Here is a 27892-nt window from a genome sequence, read left to right on the forward strand (position 1 = left end):
GGTCATTCACTCCTGAAGACGTGGAGACAGCCTGTCGGGAAGGGAAATAGTTTTTACTGAAGAGAAACCCCTGTGCTGGGATAAGTCATTCACTCCTGAAGACGTGGAGACAGCCGGTCCGGAAGGGAGGAAGGGGCGATAGAGGATGGTATTTGCGCCAGTGCAGACAGGAGCACGGAAAAGCAAGCTGGTAATTGGAGGCTAACTGTGCACTTAACTTCTAAGTCGCTCCCTCTGATTCATGACATTCTGACAGTTAAGTAAGGAAAGATGAAAGGAATTGCTAGCAGTTTGTCATATTAGGATAAATCCAAGGCTGAATCAAAATCTCACACTATCAAATAGTAGAGACCATGTTCCATGTGAGTTTGAGGATGAAAATAGGAAAATAATGACAATTTTTTAAATGTTAAAGGGTAGAAATAATTTACTAAATCATTACAAGAAAAAGAATGTCAAGAAGCTGCTTTTTCTCAATGTGACTCAGTCACACTAAAGGAGATTATTTATAGAATTAGTCATTCAAAAATATTTATTGAAAAAAATCATCTGTGCCAAGCACTGTGTTAGGCTCCATGAGTTAATAGTATATAAAACCAGATGTGTTCATTAACCTTATGAAGTTCTGAGTTTAGTGAGGAAACAAATACAAGTTACATTCTTCTGTGGTAGAACTAAAGCACCTACTATGTGCCAAGCACTGGTGATACTTCATTCCTGCCCTCAAGAGTTCCCAGTGTAGTGGGAGAACTTACTTAATCAGAGATCATTAAAATACAGTATGGTTTGTGATACAGATGGGGTCAGAGGATTTAGGAAGGCCTAAAGAGGGCCACCTAAACTTGTGCGGGGGGATGCTCAAAAGCAGATCCCAGAAGGGATACTGCCTTAATTAGAAAGATTTGGGAATAGGGATTAGGTGCAGGTGGTAAGGAGAAGGCAAAACCTATTCGAGGCAGCACAGAATAGTAGCTAGCATGGGCTTCAGTGCAATGATTTCTAGTTTTGCTACTTACTAGTTTTGTGACCTCAGGAAAATTATTCTGTAAAATGAAGATAATAGGACTGTAAGAAAATTAAATGAGAAGAGTATGTATAGCCAATATGAATCTCAGTCCAAATATTCAGACATGCAAGAAGTAACAGTTTTTTTTCTAAAACTTAATTTTTGAGTCTCTTATTCTTCTGACCTGGCAGACAGAGACAATCTCAGTGGCCACAGTTCTCCTCCCCAAGTCTTGAGATGGTGCCAAGGCATTGGAGGACGTAGGGCAGATTGGGTACATCTGGTCCTGAACCCTGGTAAGACCACCTCCCTGTCTTCTTGGCAACTGGGCTTGGAAGGTCTCCACTGCCTCCAGGTATTGTCTGGGGCTCATTGTAAGGGCCTGTGGTCTTCACAGCCCAGTTGACCATATAGCTAGTTCTTTACACCTCTCAACATCTCCCCCCACAGTTAGGGGAATCTTGCCAGCCTGGGAAAAGAAAGTCTCTTTTCCCATGGTTTCTAACCAAGATATTTGTTGCTAGCTGCCTAGAGTTCTCTTCAGGGTTTATTTAACCTTTTTTCAAACACAAAATCCAGAAAGAGTTACAGGCTGACTCAGTGCCGAGCACATATGACTCCCAAAATTTCTTATTTGCATTGATTACCATAACCCTTATCTCTCAATTTTTTTCTCTTTGTTTATACATTTAATTTTAAAGTATTTCTTTTCCTTCCTTTCTTTTTTTCTCTTGCTTTAACTGCATAAGACACTTTGTTTTTACCTGCTGTAGTATTTTGGGAGATGAACACTGCTTCTAATTCTACTAGTTCAATGAAATCTTAAAATGTTTCAAAGACAGTTTTAAGACCATATTTCTCTAATTATCAGAGTCCATATGAGAACAATGCTTTTTTATTCCCTTTTATGTTATTTGTAGTTTGGCTCAATTTTAGTTGCTTTTCTTCCCATTTTCCTGTCTTCTTAATCTATCTGGGATTGAATGCCCTCTTTCAATAAGGACAGTTTCTTTCCAGGAAGAATACATTGATTTTTTTCAGGATCTACGTTGTAGTTGTATTTTTTAAGCTAAAATTTTCCAATTACAAAAGTAACCCATGCTTGTACAAAAAGAGTAAAAATCTGTTCCTCCCTTCCATTCCTAACTATTATTCCCCAGGGAACCATATTTAACATCTGGAAATCTATCCCTCCAGAATGATTTCAATATACTTCAAACTACATATAAACATATACCAGAGGTTTTGTTTTCATTGTTTTTTAATTTTGAAAAAAAAAAGGGATCATATTGTACATGTTCTACTCCTTGATTTTTTTTTTTTGGCTAAGGTTTCAAATGAAAAACACTGTGGTTACTACATTCATTAATACTATCAAGTCCTCCCCACACCCCATTGCAGTCACTGTCCATCAGTGTAGTAAGATGCCATAGTCACTAATTGTCTTTGTGCTACACTGTCTTTCCTGTGACACCCCCACACACCATGTGTGCCAATAACACCCCTCAATCCCCTTCTCCCTCCCTTCCGCCTCCTGACCCCTTTTCCCTTTCGTAACCACTAGTCCCTTCTTAGAGTCTGTGAGTCTGCTGCTGTTTTGTTCCTTCAGTTTTATTTTATTGTTATACTCCACACATGAGGGAAATCATTTGGTACTTGTCTTTCTCTGCCTGGCTTATTTCACTGAGCATAGTACTTTGTAGATCCATCCATGTTGTTGCAAATGGAATGATTTGTTTTCTTCTTATGGCTGAATAATATTCCATTGTGTATATGTACCACATATTCTTTATGCATTCATCTACTGATGGACACTTAGGTTGCTTCCATTTCTTGGCTATTGTAAATAGTGTCGCAATAAGCATAGGGGTGCATATGTCTTTTTCAAACTGGGCTGCTGCATTCTTAGGGTAAATTCCTAGGAGTGGAATTCCTGGGTCGAATGGTATTTCTGTTTTGAGTTTTTTGAGGAACCTCCATACTGTTTTCCACAATGGTTGGAACAATTTACATTCCCACCAGCAGTATAGGAGGGTTTGCCTTTCTCTGCATCCTCGCCAGCGTTTGCTGTTCCCTGTCTTTGGATGTTGGCCACCCTAACTGGTGTGAGGTGATATCTCATTGTGGTTTTAATTTGCATTTTCCTGATAATTAGCAATGTGGAGCATCTCTCATGTGCCTGTTGGCTGTCTGAATTTCTTTGCAGAATTGTCTGTTCATTTCCTCTGCCCATTTTTTAATTGTGTTATTTGCTTTTTGGGTGTTGGGCATGTGAGTTCTTTATATATTTTGGATGTTAACCCCTTGTCAGATATGTCATTTATGAATCTATTCTCCCATACTGTGGGATGCCTTTTTGTTCTACTAATGCTGTCATTTGCTGTACAGAAGCTTTTCAGTTTGATGTAACCTCACTTGTTCATTTTTGCTTTTGTTTCCCTTGCCCAAGAAGATGTGTTCAGAAAACAGTTGCTCATGTTTATATTCCAGAAATTTTTGCCAGTTTTCTTCTAAGAGTTTTATGGTTTCGTGACTTACATCCAAGGCCTTTGATCCATTTCGAGTTTACTTTTGTGAATGGAGTTAGACAGTAATGCAGTTTCATTGTCTTACATGTAGCCATCTAGTTTTGCCAACACTAGCTGTTGAAGAGGCTGTCATTTCCCCATTGTATGTCCATGGCTCCTTTATCATATATTAATTGACCATACATGCATGGGTTTATATCTGGGCTCTTTGTTCTGTACCATTGATCTATGGGTCTGTTCTTGTGCCAGTACCAAATTGTCTTCATTATTGTGGCTTTGTAGTAGAGCTTGAAGTTGGGGAGCATAATCCCCCACCTTTATTCTTCCTTCTCAGGATTGCTTTGGCTATTTGGGGTCTTTTGTGATTCCATATGAATTTTAGAACTATTTGTTCTAGTTTGTTGAAGAATGCTGTTGGTATTTTGATAGGGATTGCATTGACTCTGTAGACTGCTTTAGGCAGGATGACTATTTTTACAATATTAATTTTTCCTATCCATGAGCACGGGATATATTTCCATTTATTGGTATCTTCTTTAATTTCTCTCATGAGTGTTTGTAGTTTTCAGGTGTCTTTCATGTCCTTGGTTAGATTTATTCCTAGTAATTCCTAGTAATTATTGCTGGTAATTGGTCTGTTCAGATTTTCTGTTCCTTCCTGGGTCAGTCTTAGAAGGTTGTATTTTTCTAGAAAGTTGTCCATTTCTTCTAGGTTACCCAGTTTCATTCTTTTTGATGCAATTGTGAATGGAATTGTTTTCCTGATTTCTCTTTCTGCTAGTTCATCATTAGTATATAGGAATGCAACAGATTTCTGTGTATTGATTTTTTATCTTGAAACTTTGCAGAATTCAGTTATTAATTCTAGTAGTTTTGGGGTGGATTCTTTAGTTTTTTTTTATGTATAATATCATGTCATCTGCAAACAGTGACAGTTTAACTTCTTCATTACCGATCTGGGTGCCTTTTATTTCTTTGTGTTGTCTGATTGTCATGGCCAGGACCTCCACTACTATGTTGAATAAGAGTGGGGAGAGTAGACATCCTTGTCTTATTCTTGATCTTAAAGGAAAAGCTTTCAGCTTTTTGTTGTTAAGTGTGATGTTGGTGTGGGTTTGTCATATACGGCCTTTATTATGTTGAGGTACTTGCCCTCTATATCCATTTTGTTGAGAGTTTTTATCATGAATGGATGTTGACTTTTGTCAAATGCTTTTTCAGCATCTCTGGAGATGATCATGTGATTTTTGTCCTTCTTTTTGTTCATGTAGTGTATGATATTGATAGATTTTCGAATATTGTACCATCCTTGCATCCCTGGAATAAATCCTACTTGATCATGATGGATGATCTTTTTGATGTATTTTTTAATTTGGTTTGCTAATATTTTGTTGAATATTTTGCATATGTTATCATCAGGAATATTGGTCTGTAGTTTTATTTTTTGTATGTGTGGTGTCTTTGCCTGGTTTTGGTATTAGAGTGATGCTGGCCTCACAGAATGAGTTTTGAAGTATTCCCTCCTCTTCTACTTTTTGGGAAACTTTAAGGAGGAGAGGTATTAGGTCTTCACTAAATGTTTGATAAAATTGAGTAATGAAGCCATCTATCTGGTCCAAGGGTTTTGTTCTTAGGTAGTTTTTTGATTACCAATTCAACTTCATTGCTGGTAATTGGTCTGTTCAGATTTTCTGTTCCTTCCTGGGTCAGTCTTAGAAGGTTGTATTTTTCTAGAAAGTTGTCCATTTCTTCTAGGTTACCCAGTTTGTTAGCATATAATTTTTCATAGTATTCTCTCATAGTTCTTTGTTTTTCTGTGGTGTCTGTAGTGATTTTTCCTTTCCCATCTCTGTTTTGTTTATATGTGTAGGCTCTTTTTTTCTTATTAATCCTGGCTAGGGGTTTATCTATTTTGTTTATTTTCTTGAAGAACCAGCTCCTGGTTTCATTGAGTCTTTCTATTGTTTTTTCTTCTCAATTTTATTTATTTCTGCTCTGATCTTTATTATATCCCTCCTTCTACTGACTTTGGGCCTCATTTCATCTTCTTTTTCTAGTTTTGTTAATTGTGAGTTTAGAGTGATCATATGGGACTGTTCTTCTTTCCTGAGGTAAACCTGTATTGCAATATACTTCCCTCTTAGCACAGACTATGCATCCCATAGATTTTGTGATGTTGAGTTATTGTTGTCATTTGTCTCCGTATATTGCTTGATCTCTGTTTTAATTTGGTCATTGATCCATTGATTATTTAGGAGCATGTTGTGAAGCCTCCATGTGTTTGTAAGCTTTTTGGTTTTCTTTGCAAAATTTATTTCTAGTTTCATACCTTTGTGGCCTGAGAAGCTGGTTGGTACAATTTCAATCCTTCTGAATTTACTGAGGCTCTTTTTGTGGCCTAGTATATGATCTATTCTTGAAAATGTTCCATGTGTACTTGAGAAGAATGTGTATCCTGCTGCTTTTGGGTGGAGTGTTCTGTAGATATCTGCTAGGTCTATCTGTTCTAATGTGTTGTTTGGTGCCTCTGTGTCCTTACGTATTTTCTGTCTGGTTGATCTGTCCTTTGGAGTGATTGGTGTGTTGAAGTCTCCTAAAATGAATGCATTGCATTCTATTTCCCCCTTTTATTCTATTAATATTTGTTTCACATATGTAGATGCTCCTGTGTTCAGGGCATAGATATTTATAATGGTTATATCATTTTATTGGACTGCCTCCTTTATCATTATGTAATGTCCTTCTTTGTCTCTTGTTACTTTCTTTGTCTTGAAGTCTTTTCTCTGATACAACCCGCAACTCCTGCTTTTTTCTCCCTATTAGTGGCATGAAATATCTTTTTCCATCCCTTCACTTTTAGTCTGTGTATGTCTTTGGGTTTGAAGTAAGTCTCTTGTAGGCAGCATATTGATGGCTCTTGTTTTTTTATCCATTCAGTGACTCTATGTCTTTTGATTGGTGCATTTATACCATTTACATTTAGAGTGATTATCAATAGATATGTACTTATTGCCATTGCAGGATTTAGATTCATGGTTACCAAAGGTTCAAGCATAGCTTCTTTACTATCTAACAGTCTAAGTTAACTCACTTAGTGTGCTATTACAAATGCAATCTAAAAGATTTTTTTTCCTCCTTTTTCTTCCTCTTCCATTCTTTATATATTAGGTATCATTTTCTGTACTCTTTGTCTATCCCTTGACTGACTTAATGGATACTCGATTTCATTTTGCATTTGCTTAGTAATTAATTGTTCTACATTCTTTTCTGTGGTTTTATTTTCCCTGGTGACAGCTATTTAGTCTTAGGCACATTTCCATCTAGAGCAATCCCTTTAAAATACACTGTAGAGACAGTTTAGGGAAGATAAATTCTCTCAACTTTTGCTTATCTGGAAATTGATTAATCCCTCCTTCAAATTTTAATGATAATCTTGCTGCATAGAGTATTCTTGGTTTGTGGCCCTTCTGTTTCATTGTATTAAATATATCATGCCACTCCCTTCTGGCCTGTAAAGTTTCTGTTGAGGAGTCTGATGATAGCCTGATGGATTTCCCTTTGTATGTGATCTTTTTTTCTCTCTGTGGCTGCTTTTATCCTTGATCTTTGTCATTTTAATTATTATATGTCTTGGTGTTGTCTCCCCTGGGTCCCTTGTGTTGGGAGATCTGTGCACCTCCATGGCCTGAGAGACTAACTCCTTCCCCAGATTGGGGAAGTTTTCAGCCATTACCTCCTCAAAGACACTTTCTATCCCTTTTTCTCTCTCTTCATCTTCTGTTACCCCTATAATGTGAATATTGGTCCATTTGGATTGGTCACATAGTTTTCTTAATATTCTTTCATTCCTAGAGATCCTTTTTTCTCTCTGTGCCTCAACTTCTTTGTATTCCTGTTCTCTATTTTCTATTTCATTTACCATCTCCTGTACTTCATCTAATCTGCTTTTAAATCCTTCCACTCTATATTTCATTTTGGATACTTTATTTTTCATAGTTTCTATCTCTTTCTTGAGTTCCTCCTTGAGATCTTGAATGTTTTTCTGCAGCTCTGTGAGCATGTTTATGATTTTTCTTTTGAAATCATTTTCAGGATGATTGGTGAGTTCAGTTTCACTTGGCCCTCTTTCTGGTGTTTGTTGGATTTTGGATTGTCCCAGAGTCTTTTGACATTTCATATTTGTAAAAATAATTTGGTGTAGGCAGCACCCTCAAGTGCCCAGAATGTCTATTTTCTGGAGCTGCTCACCCCTGGAGTGATGGCAGAGGTTGCAGGTGAGCAGCGCTGTTGCCTGCCAGGGAGGAAATAACTCATTCCTGCTTCCCAGCTTCAGTGCCTGCCTCCACTGCCAGGGCCAGTTGGCCAAGTGTGAAGTGATGGGCCCCTATGCTTTGCCCCTGTAGCTTCCATAGGTGGGGCCTGGCTGGCCTGGCTCAATGGTGAGGACAGCCAGTTTACAAGCCGGTGCTGGCTAGGAGGAAGGAGTGGCAGGCTGCGTGTTGCAGTGGGGGGCCTTGGAGCTGTGTTGCCAGCCAGGGGAATGGAGCTCCTGAAGCTCCTGAAAATTCCCAACCTGTGGGGCTGTGTGTGCTGGGACTATTTTGTCTACCTGCCATTCTTCCTGAGTAGGTAGCTCTGTGCAATTCATTGCACAGCCCTCTTTAGCAGCCCTTTTGCTGTTGGGAAGTCTCTCAGAGTGTCCACTTTTCTTTTGTCTCAGAGCAGGTGGTTGTGGTACCTGTTCTCAACAAGCGGTTGGAATGTCAGTCTCTCCAAGTATTCCATCTGTCTTAGCTTCCAACCCCACTAATCTCCAGCATACCATCTATGGTTTGTGCTCCCAGAGCAGATCTCAAGGGCTGGGTGTTCAGTAGCCCTAAGCCTCCACCCTTTCCCTTCTCCATTTCTATTCCTCCCACCAATGAGCTTGGATGGGGGAAGGGCTTGGCTCCCACCAGATTGCAGCTTTGGTACTTTACCCTTTTCCATGAGGTCTGCTCTTTTCCCCAGGTGTATGCAGTCTGCCACAGCCTTCTTTCCTGTTGCTCTTTCAGGATTGTATTTGCTATATTTTCATATTATATGTGGGTTTGGGGAGGAGGTTTCTGTCTCACTTCTCATGCTGCCATCTTTAAGCCAGTCTACTCCTTGCGCTTTTAAAAACTTTATTTTTATTGACATATAGCTGAACCTTGAGTTTCTTTTTAACCTAAAAATCATGAGCACCTTCCCATGTCAGTAAGTGTTATGGGCTGAACTCTGTCCCCAAAATTTCGTTTGTTGAAGTCCTAACTTGCAATACCTCATAATGTGGCCATATTTGGAGGTAGCATTTTTAAAGAGATAATTAAGTTTAAATGAAGCTATTAGTGTGGCCCCTACTCCAATATGAGTGGTATCCTTGGAAACAGATGGGCGCAGGGAAGATCATGTGAAGACACCAAGAAAACAGCCATCCATAAACTGAGGAAGAGGCCTCAGAAGGAGCCAACCCTGCTAATGCCTTGTCTCAGACTTCCAGCCTCCAGATCTGTGAAAACATCAGTTTCTGTTGTTTAAGCCCCCAAGTCTTTGGTACTTTCCTGTGGTAGCCCTAGCAAACAGATACAGTAAATATACACACTTTGTTCTGTTTAACAGTAACATTTTTTTCAAAGATAATATGTGACATATTGTCAAAATATATTTAATCATTTCTTATTGCCTCATATTTGTTTATAGTATAAATAATGCTATAATAAATATCCTTATACATACAGTCTCTGTACTTGTGTCCCTAGTCATTGAATAGATTCTTAATGATGGGATTGCTATGTCAAAAGGTAGGTATATTTTGAAATAAAATTTATGTATTCTAAATTGTCTTCTAAGAAAATTATACCAATTTACAATCCAGCCAACAATGTGAATAGGATGGTCTGTTTCCTCAAACCCTCACAAATGATATATGCTAAAAATACTTTTTGTACTTTGGAAAATTGTAAATGTACATAAAAATAGAGAAAGTAGTATAATAAGAACCATATACCTATCATGTAAATTTAATGATTATTTTAGCATTTTGTCATACTTCACGTATTTTTTTGTTGAAGTCTTTTCAAGTAAATACAGATTCATAACATTTCTCCCTAAATAATAGTATATGCCTATCTAAATAAGAACACTTTACTATATAGCCACAATAATATCACCACATCCAACTTTCCCACACTTACCTCCAAAATGTCTTTTGCAGCAAATTTGCTCAAATTAGGATCCAATCAAGAAACGTGATTCATTTGGTTGTTGGATCTCTGAAGTGTTTTTGGATCTAGAATAGATACCCCCTTTCCTGTCCCTCCTCATTTCTGCCCTCCATCCCTACCTCAGCTTTTTTTCCCTATGATATTGACTTGGAAAGACCAGGGTAATTGTTACTAGAATGTCTCAATTCTGGATTTTCTGATTGCTTCCTTGTGGTGTCATTTAACAATAACCACATGTATTCTATTATTGGAAGTTGGAGCTAAAGGCTTGATTAGATTCAGGCTAAATGCTGCATCACACCAGGAGTCACATAATGAAACTCTGGTTATCCCATTATTGGTGATACTGAGATTGACCACTGGGTTTATGTGGTGACAGTTCTCTTGGAACTAGCTAGTAATCTGTGGGGTGATAACTTTGGCACCAGGTGTCCAGCTCTCCATCAACCTTTCATATAATGATTTCAGCATCTGTTGATAATTCTTCATTTGATTATTTCCTTAGTGACTGCAAATTTTGATTTTCCAATTCCCACTACATTTATAGCTGGCATTCTTCTGAAAAGGAGTGCTCTTCCTTACTAACTCAGACTATTAGGATAGTCTTTCATGCAATTCCCACTGCAAAGGAAGAATGTTCCTTTCCCTTTGGTGTAATGGCTACCTACAAAGAAGTATTTATTTATTTGCTTGCTTGTTTTGTTCTTCTTTTTTTTTTTGAGTAGCATATGGACTCTTGTCTTTTTCTATAGTCAGTGTGTTTCAATCGATTACAGTCTTGGTTCTTTCAATGCTTAAATCATCCAAACTTTGGCCACTGGGTTCCTGTGTAAAGCTAGTTCCTCTGTTATTTTTTTCCCTCTGTTATTTAAGAACAAAAAAATCAATAGTGTAGGTGGGAAGGTGGTATTTCTTTGTGGTTTTAACTTGCATATCCTTGCTCAGTGGCAAAAGTGATCATCTGTCATATTCTACCAGCCATTTACATTTCTTTGTGGTGGACTGCTTGTTACACTTTTGGTCCATTTTCCTTTTGGTATGACTGTATTTACACCAATTACCAAGACTCATCCCTAGAAATGAAATGTTTTCAGGGCTTAGTCTCTTCCTGATGCAACATCCCTATGCTTGAATTTTTTTCATCATCACTTGCTCTAGAATGTGCCTTGAAATAGCTAATACAGAGAATGGGGTACATTTTCTTAGTTCTGGCATATGAGAAAATGCTTTCTACTAAATTATGACATTTCCTTCAAAGGCTGATACCTGTTGTTTTATTGTTACCTGGTAAGTCTTAGACACTTGGAACATTCTTATTTTTGAAGTTTAAAAATTCTCCCCAATAGACACATCTCCTCAAAATTAACAGTTTAAATTTTTTCTACTTTAAAAAGCATTATTGCTTCTGTTGTATTAATTGGACTTTAGCAGGTTATGACTAACTTTTATTTATTTATTTATTTATTTATTTATTATTTTGTTATCATTAATCTACAGTTACATGAAGAACATTATATTTACTAGGCTCTCCCCTACACCAAGTCCCCCCCACAAACCCCGTTTGTGCAGTCACTGTCCAGCAGCATAGTAAGATGTTGTCTTCTCTCTGTTGCACAGCTGTCCCCTTTCCCCACCCCCCATATTACACATGCTAATCATAATACCCCCTTTCTTCTTCCTCACCCTTATCCCTCCCTACCCTCCCATTCTCCCCAGTCCCTTTCCCTTTGGTAACTGTTAGTCCCTTCTTGGGTTCTGTGATTCTGCTGCTGTTTTGTTCCTTCAGTTTTTCCTTTGTTCTTATACTCCACAGATGAGTGAAATCATTTGGTATTTGTCTTTCTCTGCTTGGCTTATTTCACTGAGCATAATACCTCTAGCTCCATCCATGTTGTTACAAATGATAGGATTTGTTTTCTTCTTATGGCTGAATAATATTCCATTGTGTATATGTATCACATCTTCTTTATCCATTCATCTACTGATGGACACTTAGGTTGCTTCCATTTCTTGGCTATTGTAAATAGTGCTGCGATAAACATAGGGGTGCATCTGTCTTTTTCAAACTGGAGTGCTGCATTCTTAGGGTAAATTCCTAGGAGTAGAATTCCTGGGTCAAATGGTAAGTCTAGTTTGAGCATTTTGAGGAATCTCCATACTGCTTTCCACAATGGTTGAATGAATTTACATTCCCACCAGCAGTGTAGGAGGGTTCCCCTTTCTCCACAACATCGCCGACATTTGTTGTTGATTGTCTTTTGGATGGTAGCCATCCTTACTGGTGTGAGGTGATATATCATTGTGGTTTTAATTTGCATTTCTCTGATGACAAGCAATGTGGAGCATCTTTTCATGTGTCTGTTGGACATCTGAATTTCTTCTTTGGAGAACTGTGTGTTCAGCTCCTGTGCCCATTTTTTAATTGGATTATTTGTTTTTGTTTGTTGAGGTGCATGAGCTCTTTATATATTTTGGATGTCAAGCCTTTATCAGATCTGTCATTTACGAAAATATTCCCCCATACTGTAGGGTACCTTTTTGTTCTATTGATGGTGTCCTTTGCTGTACAGAAGCTTTTCAGCTTGATATAGTCTCACTTGTTCATTTTTGCTTTTGTTTTCCTTGCCTGGGGAGATATGTTCATGAAGAAGTCACTCATGTTTATGTCCAAGAGATTTTTGCCTATGTTTTTTTCTAAGAGTTTTATGGTTTCATGACTTACATTCAGGTCTTTGATCCATTTTGAATTTACTTTTCTGTATGGGGTTAGATGTGATCCAGTTTCATTCTCTTACATGTAGCTGTCCAGTTTTGCCAGCACCATCTGTTGAAGAGACTGTCATTTCCCCATTGTATGTCCATGGCTCCTTTATCAAATATTAATTGACCGTATATGTTTGGGTTAATGTCTGGAGTCTCTAATCTGTTCCACTGGTCTGTGGCTCTGTTCTTGTATCAGTACCAAGTTGTCTTGATTACTGTGGCTTTGTAGTAGAGCTTGAAGTTAGGGAGCGAGATCTTTATTCTTCTTTCTCAGGATTGCTTTGGCTATTCGGGGTCTTTGGTGTTTCCATATGAATTTTTGAACTATTTGTTCTAATTCGTTCAAGAATGTTGTTGGTAATTTGATAGGGATTGCATCAAATCTGTATATTGCTTTGGACAGGATGGCCATTTTGACGATATTAATTCTTCCTAGCCAAGAACATGGGATGGATTTCCATTTGTTAGTGTCCTCTTTAATTTCTCTTAAGACTGTCTTATAGTTTTCAGGGTATAGGTCTTTCACTTCCTTGGTAAGGTTTATTCCTAAGTCTTTTATTCTTTCTGATGCAATTTGAATGGAATTGTTTTCCTGATTTCTCTTTCTATTAGTTCATTGTTAGTGTATAGGAAAGCCACAGATTTCTGTGTGTTGATTTTGTATCCTGCAACTTTGCTGTATTCCGATATCAATTCTAGTAGTTTTGGAGTGGAGTCTTTAGGGTATTTTTATGTACAATGTCATGTCATCTGCAAATAGTGACAGTTTAACTTCTTCTTTACCAATCTGGATTCTTTGTATTTCTATGTTTTGTCTAATTGCCATGGCTAGGACCTCCAGTGCTATGTTAAATAACAGTGGGGAGAGTGGGCATCCCTGTCTTGTTCCAGATCTCAGAGGAAAAGCTTTCAGCTTCTCACTGTTAAGTATGATGTTGGCTGTGGGTTTATCGTATATGGCCTTTATTATGTTGAGGTACTTGCCCTCTATACCCATTTTGTTGAGAGTTTTTATCATGAGTGGATGTTGAATTTTGTCAAATGCTTTTTCAGCATCTATGGAGATGATCGTGTGGTTTTTGTCTTTTTGTTTGTGTGGTGGATGATGTTGATGGGTTGTTGAATGTTGTACCATCCTTGCATCCGTGGGATGAATCCTACTTGGTCATGTTGTATGATCCTTTTGATATATTTTTGAATTCGGTTTGCTAATATTTTATTGAGTGTTTTTGCATCTATGTTCATCAGGGATATTGGTCTGTAATTTTCTTTTTTGGTGGGGTCTTTGCCTGGTTTTGGCATTACGGTGATGTTGGCTTCATATAATGAGTTTGGGAGTATTCTCTCCTCTTCCATTTTTTGGAAAACTTTAAGGAGAATGGGTATTATGTCTTCTCTGTATGTCTGATAAAATTCCAAGATAAATCCGTCTGGCCAGGTGGTTTTTTCTTGGGTAGTTTTTTAATTACAGCTTCAATTTCTTTGCTCATAATTGGTTTGTTTAATTTTTGTGTTTCTTCCTTGGTCAGTCTTGGAAGGTTGTATTTTTCTAGGAAGTTGTCCATTTCTTCTTGGTTTTCTACCTTCTTAGCATATAGGTTTTCATAGTAATTTTTAATAATTCTTCATATTTCTGTGGAGTATGTCATGATTTTTCCATTCTCATTTCTGATTCTGTTGATGTGTGTTGATTCTCTTTTTCTCTTAATAAGTTTGGCTAGAGGCTTATCTATTTTGTTTATTTTCTCAGAGAACCAGCTCTTAGTTTCATTGATTTTTGCTATTGTTTTATTCTTCTCAATTTTATTTATTTCTTCTCTGATCTTTATTATGTCCCTCCTTCTGCTGACCTTAGGCCTCATTTGTTCTTCTTTTTCCAATTTCAATAATTGTGATGTTAGACCATTCATTTGGGATTGTTCTTCCTTCTTTAAATATGCCTGGATTGCTTTATACTTTCCTCATAAGACTGCTTTTGCTGTATCCCACAATAGTTGGGGCTTTGTGTTGTTGTTGTCGTTTGTTTCCATGTATTGCTGGATCTCCATTTTAATTTCGTCATTGATCCATTGACTATTTAGGAGCATGTTGTTAAGCCTCCATGCATTCTTTGTACAATTTATTTCTAGTTTTATACCTTTCTCGTCTGAAAAGTGGGTTGGTAGGATTTCAATCTTTTGGAATTTACTGAGCTTCTTTTTGTGGCCTATTCTGGAGAATGTTCCATGTGCACTTGAGAAGAATGTGTGTCCTGTTGCTTTTGGATGTAGAGTTCTACAGATGTCTGTTAGGTCCATCTGTTCTAGTGTGTTGTTCAGTGTCTCCATGTCCTTACTTATTTTCTGTCCAGTGGATCTATCCTTTGGAGTGAGTGGCATGTTGAAGTCTCCTAAAATGAATGCAGTGAATTCTATTTCCTCCTGTAGTTCTGTTAGTATTTGTTTCACATATGCTGGTGCTCCTGTGTTGGGTGCATATATTTTATAATGGTTATATCCTCTTGTTGGACTGAGCCCTTTATCATTATATAATGTCCTTCTTTATCTCTTGTTATTTTCTTTGTTTTGAAGTCTATTTTGTCTGATACTAGTACTGCAACACCTGCTTTCTTCTCCCTGTTGTTTGCATGAAATATTTTTTCCATCCCTTGACTTTTAGTCTGTGCATGTCTTTGGGTTTGAGGTGAGTCTCTTGTAAGCAGCATATAGATGGGTCTTGCTTTTTTATCCATTCTTTTACTCTGTGTCTTTTGATTGGTGCATTCAGTCCATTTACATTTAGGGTGACTATTGAAAGATATGTACCTATTGCCATTGCAGGCTTTAGATTCATGGTTACCAAACGTTCAAGATTAGCTTCCTTAGTATCTTACTGTCTAACTTAACTCACTTATTGAACTATTATGAACACTGTCATGATTCTTTATTTCTCTCCCTTCTTATTCCTCCTCCTCCATTCTTTATATGTTGGTTGTTTTATTCTGTGCTCTTTTGTGTTTCCTTTGACTGCTTTTGTGTGTAGTTGATTTTATTTTTTGCCTTTAGTTAGTATTTGGTTGGTCTGCTTTCTTTGCTGTGATTTTATTTTTTCTGGTGACATCTATTTAGCCTCAGGAGTGCTCCCATTTAGAGCAGTCCCTCTAAAACACCCTGTAGAGGTGGTTTGTGGGAGGCAAATTCCATCAACTTCTGCTTTTCTGGGAATTGTTTGATTCTCCCTTCATATTTAAATGATAATCGTGCTGGATACAGTATTCTTGGTTCAAAGCCCTTCTGTTTCATTGCATTAAATATATCACGCCATTCTCTTCTGGGCTGTAAGGTTTCTGTTGCGATGTCTGATGATAGCCTGATGGGTTTTCCTTTGTAGGTGACCTTTTTCCTCTCTCTCGCTGCCTTTAAAACTCTGTCGTTGTCCTTGATCTTTGCCATTGTAATTATTGTGTGTCTTGGTGTTGTCCTCCTTGGGTCCCTTCTATTGGGAGTTCTGTTTACTTCTGTGGTCTGATCGATTATTTCCTCCCCCAGTTTGGGGAAGTTTACAGCAATTATTTCTTCAAAGACACTTTCTATCCCTTTCTCTCTCTTCTTCTTCTTCTGGTACCCCTATAATGCAGATATTGTTCCTTTTGAATTGGTCACACAGTTCTCTTAATATTGTTTCATTCCTGGAGATCCTTTTATCTCTCTCTGCATCAGCTTCTATGCATTCCTGTTGTCTGGTTTCTATTCCATCAATGGCCTCTTGCATCTTATCCATTCTGCTTATAAATCGTTCCAGAGATTGTTTCATTTCTGTAATCTCCCTTCAGACATCATCCCTTAGCTCTTGTATATTTCTCTGCAGCTCCGTCAGCATGGTTATGACCTTTATTTTGAATTCTTTTTCAGGAAGACTGGTTAGGTGTATCTCCTTCTCAGGGGTTGACTCTGTGATTTTGGTCTGTCCCAAATTCTGCCTTTTCATGGCGATAGAGATAGTTTGCAGAGCTGGCGTGAGTGATGGCTGGGAGAACCCCCTTCTTGCCACTTTGTGGCCTTCCTCTCCTGGGAGAACAGTGACCTCTAGTGGCTTGTGCTGGGCAGCTACACGCAGATGGGGTTTCTGATTCTTGCCCGGTTGCTATGGAGTTTACCTCTGCGGTTGCTGTGGTAATGGCCTGCCTCAGGCTGCGGCTCCAATATGGCAGAGCCACTTTGGGGGGAAACAGCTGGGAGGCTATTTATCTCTGTGAGGGGCCTCCAAGGTACACTGTTGCCCAGGGGGTTAGGGTGTCCGGAGTTCCCTGGGATTCCCAGCTGCTGGGCTAAGTGTCCCAGGACACTTCCATCCAGCTGTGGGGTCCCTGTCCCTTTAAGACTTTCAAAAAGCACTCACTTTTCTTTGTCCCAGGGTTGCTGGCTACGGGGACCTGCTCACAGATCTTACTGTCCTGTTTCCTTAGTATCCAGAACCCCACGCATGCACTGTGTCTGTGCTCCGGTGTGGATGGCTGGGGCTGGGTGTTCAGCAGTCCTGGGCTCCCTCTCCCTCCCCACTTTGACTCCTCTCCTCCTGCCGGGAGCTGGGGTGAGGGGCGCTCGGGTCCCACTGGGCTGCGGCTTGTATCTTACCCCCTTCACAAGGCGCTGGCTTCTCGCAGGTGTGGATGTAGTCTGGCTGTTGTCCTGTGTCTTCTGGTCTCTCTTTTAGGAAGAGTTGTATTTGTTGTATTTTCAAAAATATATGTGGTTTTGGGAGGAGATTTCTGCTGCTCTACTCACGCTGCCATCTTGGCTCTGCCTCTGACTAACACTTTTTAAAGAATGAATAGAAGAGTATGGTGCCTCAGAGAGGGTCATCCAAAAATAACTGTGGGAGTTAATGCTGTGGTTGCCCACATATTGTGCCAGGAGGGACTAGTGTCTCCCTTCTGCCAGTGGAAGGGGCTGTGCCCAAACTCAGCTTTCCAAGATGGATTTCTACTCCTACCAACTTCCTAAGGGCCCCTGATATCCCTAGGTGTTGGGCACTTGGCATCTAAACTCAGTCACCTGGCTCTAAATCTCTGTCCACATTCTGACAAGGCTGCTTTCCCTCACAATCTTACTCTAAGAAGGTATTGTTTTAGGGACATGTCCCTTCATTGGAGCACACACAGCACCTCACCATCGCATCCCTTTCTCTGGAATGGTAAGAAAATCTGAGATTTCTCTTGATGATCTGTGGCTTGTAAGTTTCCCCATTAAAGCCTGTTCCTTAACTCAAGCTGAATAACCATATGGAATTCATCCCAAGCCTGTTGTATCATAGGTAGTGAACCCCTACCCACTTTGAAGAGCAAAAATAAAATAAAACATACAGCTGAATTTGTTCTCAGTGGAATTATGCCCGGTCTTGCTCAGGTGATTTTTAAACAAATATGGAGTTAGATGTTGTCAGAAATTAATATGGGTCCCATTACGGACTGCATGTTTGTATTCTCCCACCCCCAATTCATATGTTGGAACTTTAATCCCCAATGTGATGGAATTTGAAGATGGGGACTTGAAGAGATAATGCTGTGATGGGACTAGTACCCTTACAAGAAGAGACAGGAGATTGGCTCCTTTCCATCTTGGCTCTCTGCCACGTGAGGATGCAACAAGAAGACTGCCATCTGCAAACTAGGAAGAGGGCTCTCATCAGACCAAATCTTCTGGCACCCTGATCTTGCACCTCCCAGCCTTCAGAACTGTGAAAAATAAATTTCTGTGTTTTAAGCCACCCAGTCTTTGGTATGTTGTTGTAGCAGCTCAAACTAATTAAGACAGGTCCTCAACCAAATTTTTAATAGGAGGACATCAGATCCAGATGGCAATAAAGAGGAAAAAAGCTGGCAGTAATGACATTTCAGAAGTGTAGTAATGTGTTATAGAACTGTGAGGTAGAAACAGAGTGGAGTGGGTAGGTAGTCACAGTGAAGCCACATCTTTATCAGTGTGCATAGGGAAATGGACCATACTCTTTTTAAGGCTTTTATCCTTGGCAGGCTAGTTTGTACCCCACTGGAGCCTCAATTGCAAGTGTTACAATTCCCAAAGGGCCTCTCCACCTGCTTTTCTTTCAGCCCTCTGTGACAGAGTGGTCTCCACTCCATTTTAGGGTGTCAGAGGGCACCTTCTAGCATCTTCTTGACAACACTTTGTTGTTTCCTCTCAGAAGGCTTGCCTTCCATGGTTTAGTTTTATTTTGCTAACCACCTCATTCAGCATTGAATTCTAGCATCAGTTCTCAGCATTTCCTATGTGAAATTTCTACCGCTGATGCAGATAATCTGATTGTATAACTTACTGCTTTAAAAAAATTCTAATTTGGTGCAAAGGAGGGACAAGACAGGTGGCTGTTCATTTTTCTGTATTCAGAATAACTTGTGAAGTCGTAAGAGCCAATTGATTACATGAGTTTGCCCCTGAGAGCAACTCCAATTCCACGTATCAGGATTTTCATGGTTTATCTTGGTGGGGTGAGGCCCCCTGTGTCTCGAGTATTTTCTTGCATTAGAAAATCCACTAGCTTCATTGAAGAGCCTTTGCTTTGTGTGCTTAGGTGCATCAAACCAAGCAAGGTAGCAATCAACGGCTTTCCTGGAAGGCATCCTAACTGCCTGGAGTTAGGGATCTCAGCAACACGTCTGTTTCTTCTCTACACATTCGGAAGGGCAGAAAAACTCTTTCCATCAATTTTAAAAACTTTTCCCTAGAGCTTGGGGATTAACACATAAACTCAGTGGGCAGGGCAGGTAGGTTCCCTGCTTCCCTCCAAATTGAAGCCAAGATTAATTATGGTATTCACCTGTCCCCGAAACAGTCTGGGTAATGGATCCTGGCTGTGCGTTCCCTGAAGCAGCACTAATCCCACGTCCTTGGCACACTTGCTGGCTTTGATCAACTCATTCCCTCTCAGCAGGCCAACACGGTAGCCACAGGACACAAGTGCCTAGTTTACAATCGTGTTAATTTTGCTTTTTGTTTGTCTTTAGCAGTTGGAGATTAATGAGTAAAAACGGTGTTTAAATTTTCAACCAGCCTTCTTCTAATTACCTGGCCGCATTGTTGCTGGCAGTTTTATTACTTTGATTTCCTGAACCAATCAAGTATACTGTTTCCTTGTCCAGTATGGGTTATGGTGCAGGAAAAGACAATCCTACCAGGAACTGCTACTGCCGCTCTGGGTTCCACGAAAGGCTATTGTGAAAACACTTCAGCGCCTTTGCAATGACTTTTCATAGGATTTTATTGCTGAATGCATCCCTGACATTCTGAGCAACTCAGAGACATTTCCAAAGTACTTAATAAGGGTGCTACACCCATTTTTCATCAAATTAGCCTTTATCTGTTGGGATGATGAAAACTGGAATTTAGAGGAAATTCTTTAGAATATGAAGTTGTTGCTACTTCAATTCCTAATTTGTCTTCTGAACTAAGGAAAACAAATTCCATTCCACTTCATGTTTTCTTCAATGTGTGCTTCCTAGTGTGTACATAAACAAACTAAGCCCTCATGATTCTCTCTCAAAGAGGCTTCATATCACAGAAATCGCCCTCCAGTCTAATACACTGGGGTGGAGAGTGCATACACTCTATACTTGCTAATGAGTATGCATTGTTGCTGGCAGTAAGGGACAGGGATAGCTTTGCTTCAACAGAGCGATCTTTCCGAAGTGCAAACCTGATCATGGTACTTCTTGGCTTCACATCCTTTAACGTTCCCTATGTCCTCTGGGTCATGCTCTGACAGAGCCACAGACACACCTTTCCAGGAGGCCCTCACTGAGGAGATGCTTGAGGCACTGAGGAAAGAATTTCTTCTTGGCACACTGACATGAAGATGCACTCTGGAGTCTGTCCAGTTGTCCCAAGTGCACAGTGGCATTGCTCAGGATCTCTAGCCTGGGTGATATGTCATACCCATTTCTTAAGCCCACTGGGCTCTTCTTCACCCTCTAAATCTAGGGAAGCTGAGAAGTGGGCCTTAGGAGCAGGCTTGTGGCTGTTTATGAAGGACACTGAAGTAAAAATGGTTGCTATGCTACAGGAGGCAGAGGCAGGTCCCCGCACAGAAAGGCTAAAGCCAGGTGTCGTGGAAGAGATGGCTGTCTAAGTTGGCTGTGGGACTTGTGGAATGCTGCTATGGCCAGTTGCCTCAAAAGATGACTTCATCAAGATATATCTGATCCACATGTTTTCCTTACAGTGTGACTTGACATTCCTCTATGGAGAGATGGGCCTATATTTCCAATCTTGGAACCACAGTGGGCTTTTGTAACTGCCTCAACCAATAGCATGGTGAATGATGCTGGGTGGCTTCTACGGCTAAGTCATGAAAGGCAATACAGCTTCCCTCTTACTCGCTCTCTTGGGACCCATGCCTTGGAACCCTAAGCTCCTAGTATGAGAAGCCCTACCTCTCTGAAGCTGACATGCTGGAGACACCACACAGAATTAGATGGGGAGTCTGAGGAGTCCCAGGTGTTCCAGTGTTGGGGTGTCCCCAGCCTGGCCACCAGGGAAATGAGTGAAGAAGCCTTTGAGATATCGCCAACTCCAACCAATCCAACTTACAACTTCATGAGAGGACTTGAGCAGAACTGAACCTGCTGAGCTGCTCTGGAATTCTTGACACATGGACACCATGATGGAAAAAAAATGCTATTTTTATTCTAAGCCATCAAGTTTTGGTGATTTGTCATACAACCATAGGATGTAGAAAAGAGAGCCTGAAACATTTACTAAAATTGAACATAACCTGGGTATAAATTAAACCAACTCATATTTGGGATTTTTTTAACCCCTAAATTTTGGGGTAACTTCAATTTAGTCTTAAAAATATAAACCTAGCAAAGACCGTAACAACTGTGTAAGACTAGGTTAGGTTTATTCCAGAAATGCAAGGTTGGCTTAACATTTAAAAGTTAATTGATGTAGAAGATTTAAGATGGCAGCGTGAGAGGGTGAAAAGCAGCAGTCGGGCCATTTAAACCCTTTTTCTTAAGAGTGACCTAACAGTTCTCGAATTTTAGTAGGCAAAGAACAATTGCCTGGAATGTTAAAAAAAAAAAAAAGATTGAAGTTGCCCTCTCCCAGAGACTGATTTAATAATGATGGACTGGGATCTAGTAATCTGCATATTTAATGTGAGAGAGACACATATTAATAATTATTAAATTATTTTAATAATTTAAATATGTATCCTTATTTTTAGGCAAACTACAATTTGCAAAGCACTTCTCTGAAGTTATTGAAAATACTGCTAATTATGCAGAGATCCTAATTTTCAGAGCATAGGTATTTACCTAACGAATTTCTTGATCCTGTTTCTAGCTAGATTTCCCTTTCAACAGAACAATTAAACTTCAATGAAATTTTCATTACCAAAAAAAGTTAATTAATGTAATCAGCTCTATTTACAGAATAAAGGCAAAATACTATCAATTTAATAGAAAAAGAAAAGGCATTTGGTAAAATTCTGCATATATTTATGACTGAAAAAAAACCACTTAGGATTTGTGCACTTCTGTATATGTTAATACTTCAATAAGAATTTTAAAAAGTTGAACAATTCCCTGTGGCCTCTCAAACCCTGCACAAGGACTATAGAATTTTATTCAGGCATGTTCTAAGCACTAGCTTCTTCCATTTCTGCTGCTACAGGCATATTTCATGATTTTATGACTATTATCATTTTAGGAGTCTATATTTAAAGACATATTAAAATAGGGAGGGGGAATAACATTTTAAAAATCCCTGTACTATAGAAATCACTGTTTCTTTGTGAGGAGAGGTAATGAATATATATGAACTATTTTTCTCTCTGAGCTTTCCTGGTTGTCTTCTTCCAAAGAACAACCTGAAAGATCCTGAAGAGGTGGGGGGGCAGGAGCTTAACAATAAGCAAACAAAAGCCTCATGTTTGGATCCAGTGTCTACCTGAGCAATCTCTCTCCCATCAGTCCCATTTAAATAAAGGTATGTCCCCAAGTCTGGTCTTCGACATTAAAGTCTGATGCTGATATACTAAGATGGAATCTCGTATTATATCTAGCCATATTCTTTGTATTGAGTTTCATACTGGGACTGTGTATGATTCTGTCTGCTGCTTTCTGAAAAAACTTACAAGTGTGGATACTAATAATTATTAAAACTGGAGTTTTATGTAGGAACTGACTTTCCATTGTTTTTATCTCCTCCCCCACCCTCCTCATGTTGCACAAGCTTCCTATTAAAATAAGGTCGAGTTGTCAGTGTGGTTAATGTTAAATGATGTTATTTTTATATGTGTTAGTTTCAGTTCAATCTCTGTTTCACAAAATTACCTCAAAATGAATTGATGGCTTGCAAAAAAGAATCACTTTTGGAAAACAATTATTTGGGACATTGTGTTTCTACTATTAAGTGAGTATCAAATAAAATATTATGTTTGAAAAATTAGAAGCAGTTAATTGCACTCAAATTGTGATTCTCTCCTGAGGAAAGTACTATGTAGACTAGAATTATTACTCCCACTTTGTAAGTGAAAAGCAAACACTGAATAAATTAAGTGCTCTATCCTGTGGACAATGGAGAAGTTTGGTGAAACCAAAGTATGTTTTGGTTACTTCATTTCTCTCTAAAAGTTCCTTCTTTTAAAATGCTTTTATATTTTATAATATTAGAGCCAGGACTGAGACTCAGGATTTCTGATTCTTGGCCTTGTACCATGCTAGCTGATCACAGGCAACTTTTGGAATTTAGCTTGGAATATAGGAATTTGTCAAGATAACCTTAATAAATTAATATGCTATGTGGTAAAAGGGAATCTCTAGTCTATGCAGTCCTCTTTCACATAAAGCTTATGTGACCATATTTAATGTACACTATAACTAAGATATGAAACCTTGTATTTCAGTCTCACTGGTAAACCCTAGTCACCTAAGCTAGAAAACTGGGAGTCTTTCTTGACTCTTGCCTCTCTCATGTCCAATTAACTTTTAACCTCTGCCAATTACTTTTACTTTTTTTTCCTTTTGAAATAATTTCAAGCTTGCAAGAATAGTGCAAAGAATAGTTTTTCCTGGAACCATTTAAGCGTAAGTGGCTGACATGGTGCTCCAACACCCCACCACCCCCTGGAGATTCATCCAAATAATTGTGTGCATTAAGGGTTCATTTCTTCATATTTCTGAGTAGAATTCCTTGGTACCACAGTGTGTTTAATCTGTTGAAAGACATCTGGGTTGTTTCTAGGTTCGGCTATTATCAATAAAGCTGCTATTAACATTTGTGTACAGGTTTTTGTGTGAACACTGATTTACATTTCTCTGGGATAAAGACCAAGGAGGGCAGTTGCTGGGTCAAGTGATATAGCTGCATGTTCCATTTTATAAGAAATCACCAAACTGTTATTCAGAGTGGCTGTATCATTTATTAGCAGTGTGGGTGTGATCCAGTTTCTTCACATCCCCTCCAGCACTGGGAGCTGTCGCTGTATTTTACTTTGGTTATTCTGATACCGGATAGTGATATTGGTTATTAGGTAGTGATATCTCACTGTGGTTTCAGTTCACATTTCTTTAATGGGCAATGATGTTGAACATTAACATGTGCTTATTTGCCTTCTGAATATTTTCTTCCATGAAATAAGTCTTCATGCCTTCTGTGTGCTTTGCATTTTTAAAGTATTTTTATTCTTCTCTTTCTAATTTCTTCAGGTAGGAAATTGAGCTTATTATTTGAGGTCTTTTCTTTTTTCTAATATAGCATTAAGTGTTATAAATTTACTGATTTCATTACTGCTTTAGCTAAATTCCACATATTTTGATGTATTTTCATTTTCATTCAAATATATGTATTTTTCATTTCTCTTGAGATTTCCTATTCTATGCATGCAATATTTAGAAGTGTGTTGTTTGATTTCCAAGTAGAGGTTTTCCTTTTATCTTTCTGTTATTGGTTTCTGGTTTATTTTCATTATGGTCAGAGAACATGCTCTATATGATTTAAACTTAAAATGTTTCCATGTATTTTCTTTTTTTAAAAAATCGAGGTATAATTGACATACAATTTCCTATTAGTTTCAAGTGGACATGATAGTGATTTGATATTTGTGTGTATTATCACATGACCCCCATGATGTCTAGTTACCATCTGTCACCATACAAAGGTATTACAATATTATTGCTATATTCCCTGTGACTTATTTTACCACTACATCCCCATGACTTATTTATTTTATAATTGTAAGTTTTATTAACCCCTTCACTGTTTTGCTCCCCTCCTAATCACTTGTTTCCTGTATCTATGAGGTTGTTCGGTTTTGTTTTGTTTCTTTGTTTTGTTTTTTGTATTTGATGCCATTTCACTGAAGCAATATCACAATCTGAAGCTTTGTGCAGATCTTAAAAAGGATGTTTCTGAATATTCCAACAATCGGTTGGAAAGAAATTTTCTTGAGCCTGGTATCCAGGAATGAGACAAGAGAGGAATGTAATTGGCTTTACAATAACAAAATAGCATTTAAGTTTCCATCTGTACCTCAGTTGCCATTGCATGTATGCCAGTTTCAACATCTTACTTGGCATAGTATGATAGGAGGGTCTCCACAGCAGGTATAATGAAGGAAGGCTGTACTTGAACTCGCATGGCACAACTATTTGGTTATTTCTTCATCAGGTTCCAGCAAATGAAGCACTTTCTCTGTAAGTGACTATCAACTTGCTACTAAGTCCTTCTGTATTGGTATTGTTTTCCATGGAGTACATTATTAAGGCTTTCTTTTGTTCAAGTGCTTAAAAACATGTAATAGCTACTGTTCCATCTTATTTGAGCATCTTTAATAATACATAAAAGGTAAGAGAGCTCCCAAATTTCTTATATGTTCAATAGTTTGCTTTTAGATGAAAAATTATGAGAGGGTCCTACCATTGTTTAACCCATGGCCAGTATCCTGCTATATTATGCAGTACTATGATTACCTTATTGAACATATAACTCTTGAACATCAGAATTACATCAAAGGATGTAAATGAAACATTGAATGTGGTGATTACTAAATCATTCTTAAGCTTTCCCTTGTTTCTTCCATGCACTGACCATTGCATAATGACTAGGTGGTTTTCCATTCTATGATTGTCTCATAATTAGATTCATTATGTTAGTGGTTTTAGAGAGATCCAAAAACCTCTCATTCACCAAGGAAAGCAGAAGGAGAGGTGGCTTAGAGCTATCAAACTTTTTTGTCAGATTTTTTTCCCACGTGCCCAAATATCTGCATATCCAAGAACACAACAGCATATCCAGTAAAAGCACAACCAGTTTTGTGTAGTGCTTGATGAAATTCTGGAAAAGACTTTCTAGTTCCTTGTGTTCTTGAAAGAACTTTGTATTTAGGATTCATAGATTGGGAAATCTCAAGAGATATTTTTTGCTTCACCTATGGACAATGTAGAAGTTTGGTGAAACCAAAATATGTTTTGGTTACTTCATTTCTCTCTAAAAGTTTCTTTCTTTAAAATGCTTTTATATTCTTTATTGTGTCAGGATGAAAGATAGGTTTCTGTGGATGCTGTAGTACTTGATATGAGAGTGGAGTTTTGAAGTGGCCAAATTGGCATTAAGCTTTCACATGATGTAAAGAACACCCAAATAAATGTCCTTTTCTTGAAAGTCTCATGCCTAACATGGATTTAAATAGTTAAAACCTGAATACAGTTCTTACGGGTGATTTTGTGTTATGAATGCAGGCTAGTATACCAGGTGTGTCTACAAGTATTAGAATTATAATAAAATTCTTTTTATTCTGCATTATATTATTCTCTAAAGTTTTATAAACATATTAGCTCAAGAAGAATATAAGGCTCTTCATAAAAGTTCTCCAGCTGCTTCACTCTTTCTGAATCTTAATGTTAAGTGACAATGTTTCCCTATTTATTTAACAATTTGAAAAATTTAAGTTAATTTATATGCAAAATTGTTATCTTCACAGTCATTATTGATTATTGCAGCATTTTATTCTTGGAATAATAAATATGTATTTACATATATTTCATCCAGGTAGAATTTCCACTTACAAAACACATAAGGAAAATTCACTCAGAATGACATATAGAGAGCTCACTCATTTTGGAAACAAATATTCTTATACTAACAATGAAACCAAACCATTGTTTATTTAACTGTTGCTTTACACTGATTAGACAGGATGGTGATCTATGCTTTCACAGGATCACTGATTACATAGAGGTTCAGGGATGTTAGAAAGGGCATTAAAGTGGGCACTGGTCAAGGCCAAAGTCAGTTTGAGATTCTGGTTGAATTCTGAGGTTGAACTCAAACTTCAATGTATGCCTAATATTAGTTTGTTTGTTATATAACATGTCCTATGGTGCCAACACATTATGAAACGTACACAAAGATAAAACATTATAGCACAAGACAGAAGTTCTAACATTCTTTTCCTGTATTCCAGTGTGCATGTCCCCTCTGGGGACCACTGTTTTATAAGATAAAGTTAAAGCTCCTTAATCCAAAGTAACAGAGTCCTTCACGATTTGGTCACTGTTTTATCTGTCACCTCTCCCTGCCTTGAACCTTGGACTCCAACAACATTGCGTTGCTTGTAGTCTGGGTGGCCTGCAGCTCCTTGCCGCTATGCCTTTGCTCAGACTATGCCAGGGGCCTAGCACGCTATTTTCTGTCTTTGTGTGGCTAACTCCATTCATCTTTTTGTCTCATCTCAGACATCACACTCTCCAGGAAGCTCCCTGGCACTCCTTTGTCCCTCCTTTGAGGCTGTGCTATGTGTCCCTCCTCTTGGCCCCCAAATTCCTAGTGTGTAGTTCTATTCTTACACTTATTAATTGTATTTTAATTGTCGGGGGGACCCTGAACTGATTTAGCTTATGTTTCTGTGACCCTGGAGGATTGGGGCTGAAACAGAAATTAAGTTGGGTTATAGAAATTAGAAAAAGTTGTATTTTCTGTACACTTGAGAGATTTCAGGATGAGGTTTGGACCTACCGTCCTTATTGACCTTGGCTCTTGGTGCAAGGAAGCATACTTTACCCAGGAGTTAGGGGTTAGATTCAAAGATGAAGAAGGTGAAGAGTGCACACACACACACACACACACACACACACACACACACACACACACACACACACACACACTTATGGTTATGTGTTGAAGGAGAGTTTAATAGCAGAATGTCTAGTAAAAACTCACTGTGTTTTCTTCACTCTCACGCACATTTCTGACACCAGGTGTGTGAGTTTTTCCCACACTGACCAATCCTCTGACACCAGCTGGGTATCCTGCACTTCAATTCATTTACGATATTAAATGGAGTTAGCAAAG

At 38.5% G+C, this 27892-nt stretch overlaps 1 long non-coding RNA gene across 2 annotated transcripts in view; it reads left to right on the forward strand.

Annotated features, from left to right (window-relative positions):
* The window catches only part of LOC140843419 (uncharacterized), a 128539-nt gene that overhangs the window by 370 nt on the left and 100277 nt on the right, over positions 1–27892 (forward strand). The window lies entirely within an intron of this gene.

The sequence above is a fragment of the Manis javanica genome, chromosome 1 (genome assembly GCF_040802235.1).
Source record: "Manis javanica isolate MJ-LG chromosome 1, MJ_LKY, whole genome shotgun sequence".
In the NCBI taxonomy this organism is placed as follows: domain Eukaryota; kingdom Metazoa; phylum Chordata; class Mammalia; order Pholidota; family Manidae; genus Manis; species Manis javanica.